Source organism: Plectrocnemia conspersa, unplaced genomic scaffold, assembly GCF_051122295.1.
Source record: "Plectrocnemia conspersa isolate PC_06_02 unplaced genomic scaffold, ASM5112229v1 ptg000010l, whole genome shotgun sequence".
Classification (NCBI taxonomy): domain Eukaryota; kingdom Metazoa; phylum Arthropoda; class Insecta; order Trichoptera; family Polycentropodidae; genus Plectrocnemia; species Plectrocnemia conspersa.
Window position 1 is genome coordinate 28,590,130 of NW_028277174.1, and position 3,488 is coordinate 28,593,617.

Below are 3,488 nucleotides of genomic sequence, written 5' to 3' on the forward strand. Positions count from 1 at the left end.
GTACAAAATAATATTTTTAGCCTCAGTTGTAATTAATTTTAAAGTACTAATTTTAATTAAAATTTTAATTTGATGGTTGAAATTTTCGAACCCTTCTCTTTCTTTGAACTTTTATTTTTTATTGAACCTCTACTTTTTGTTTCGCAAAGTCAATTCAGAATTTATACGTTTTTTGTAAATAAAATTCATTTAAATAAAGAACCAAGAAATAATATAATATAATTATACATATATTTTTAATTCCAATTTAGGGAGACATCTTCAATGCATTCTGAAACAATATTATTTTTTAATTGTACTGCAGCTATATTTTTGGCAGCTTGCTCGTTAATAACTCATGACACGATGTCTTTCACACACGGTTTATTGAAAGACACTCTCAGATCAGATGACACACTGATTTAATACGTTTTTGTAACTTTCATTGATCATTTAACAATAAATTTAGCATATTCTACTACTCTCTGAATATAATTTATTAAATTTTGTTGGTTTTTAAAATTTCACAGAGTAACGCGCCTTATTTGTTAGTACTATTAAATGAAAATTAACAATGTTTATTATCTTACATAATTAAGCAGAATAATTTCATTTCTGCTGAATACCTTACGCTGTATTATAAATTGTGTAAAGTATTTTTAAATTTGTCTGGAATATTTATCATCAAAAATATACTTAACATCTTTGTTTGTTTAAGAAAAATTGGAAAATTTTGTACCAATAATTTCTCAATGCAATTTAGTAAAAACTGAGCTTGTTAGCAAATATAGGGTTTATTTTTGTGGACAAAAAGTTTTAAATAAATATATATATTTTTTTTATTCACATTGATTTTTTTTCAATTATTTGCATATACGCGTGCTCTCGAAGTTTTAAATTAATCTGGTCTAACGTGAAGTGGGAAGCGGTTGCTTTTTTCCAATAATTGCGGTAGCTTTGCATGGTATGAGTTAGTTTTAAGTCTCAAAAAGAAAAGTGGTATAAATTGCACGTTCCAACTTTATGGAAAAATATTTTTAATTTCTGATTCTTGATCGTTTATCTAATGCGATAATTCAAAAAGAAAACAAACAATCGGTAAATATAGCAATGGTGTAATTCAAATCGTATCTATGACCATTCTATAGAATTTTTAATAGCATTAACCGTACTATGAATATCATTAAGCGATATAAAACTATTCTTTGAAAGTTAAAAATTAATAAACCAACTATTTTAAAACACTTTTTCACGCTACAAATTTTGTCTATATTTTTTATATATTATACTTATATAACAATAAAATAAAGATGAAATTGACATTAAAGCAATTATATTATCAATATGTTTTACTACAATTAATAAAAAACTTAGTGCAGTATCTATAATATAGCTAAAACAAAAAATAAAAAGTAATAGTATATGTTATAAATAGTACAAAACAAAATCAGGTTTAAATTAATTAAGTTTAATTATGAAATCACTCTTTTATTGTTAATTTAAGATATTACATTATGCTAATAAATCATTAAAAGGATTGTTCGACTTGTAATAAAGCGTTTTAATCTTTAAAAAAGTGGTTTCTTCATTAAAATGGGACTTTTAATTGCTTGAATCACAAATCAAAAAGAAATAAAATACAACGCGTGCATTCGGAATTGCTCTCAAAACGGCCGATTGTAATCTGTATTAGCGGGCAATGATAATTTGCTTTAAAAAACTTGTTCGCCCTTGTTCGTCCCACTAAAAAATGGTGCACAACAAAATCTACGATTAAAAGAGTCACGGAAATACAAGAGCGTAGCTAGCAAGAATAACTTTTTCTCAGAAACTTCATCTAAGGACATCATCAGTGACACTTTGAGATGTCCTCATGTACTTTTTCTACTAACATACATACTTAAACTTCCACTTTGGATTTTAAAGCATCTGAGCTTCAAACGTTAATCAACCTGTACTTGAATCAAGAATAAGTGGACCTTATATCAAGGATCACACGTTGCTGCTTCTCTCTTCGCATACACTAGTTAGTCTCAACGTCTATAATAACTGACTGGAAAATTAGAGCAATAAAATTTTTTTTTTTTTGCTTAAACCAGCAGATAAGTAACCTATTCTCACAAAAACTCTACTAAATTCTATTTCAGAAAAAGGTTGTAATGATAGCTGACACTTTTTCTGTATCGTTAGAACTCAATTAAAAAATAAACACTACAAAACGAAGTAAATAGATTGATAAAAAAATGGAAGCATCCGCGATAGGGAAGGATTCAATTCACAAGATTAGCTCATTTGGAATTTAAAATGTGCATTGATTGCTTAACAAACATCTATAACGCCAGCCAATCTTTAACTTTTAGGAGTGTGATGGTGACGGGTGGCAATTATAAACAGATTGAGCCGCTGCAGTAATGTTTTATTGAATTGAAGTTGTTGTTTACATGGTTAAGAGAGGACGCTAGACCACGCGTCCGAATGCTCGGAAGATTGCCAGTGCTGAAAAACACTGGCAACTAATTTGGCCATAACAAATCAAGGCTCCCACAAACTATTTGGATAACCGCTAAGATTGTTGCTGTTAAAAGATACAGAAGCAATGTTGAAAAATAATAGAAAATGTAAAACAGTATAATATAAATTTATTTATAATAATTTTGAAATGACTTTTTAAAAATATATGTAAATGTATTTTGTGATATTGAAACTGAAGCAGATTTGTATAAATCTCTAGTGGGCAGTAACATATATTACGTGACAGGTTTGCAAGTATAAATTGACTCTTTCACTCGATAACCTCACTTTGAGTCTGAACGATAAAATGTGTAATGTAAAAGTCTGAAGAATGAACAAATGTTTGCTTTAAAATAATTAGAAAAACCTCTCGGATCTTTGTTTTCATTAGACCAATCTAAGCAGCCGTTTTATGTAAAGAATTATATAAAACAATTTATCAGAGCAATATTTATTAAGTTTTTAATTAAATTAAATGCTTACTTTTTTATATTTTGAAAAACGTTTTAAATATTTTTTTTAATAAATAACTGAAAAAACATATATGGAAATGAAAAATTGTTGTAACAAAAAATATATAACTGTATAATTTTTTCACCAAACAGGAAAAAAATGTTCTATTACGATCATATAGCAAACATGACACCATTAAGGTGCCACTGTGCGTTCATAACGACACGATACTTGGCGTTCATATAGCAAACATGACCGCATTATAGTGCCACTATGTGCCTTGAAATTGATATTGATAACTAAGTGATAAATATACCCCAGACTTTTTACGAATTTTTAGCGCCTATATTTATTTTAATCAGCTTCCTCTCTAGTTATATTTTAATTATAATAAATAAAGACGCGGCTACATGTATACCGATAGCACCAAAATAAGTAGAACTTGCAAATTTCAAGTTTATAATATTTGTTTAATAAACTTTAAACCAACATAAAGTTCCGAACTATAATATCATATCACGACTTGACAAATGAAATCAATACAT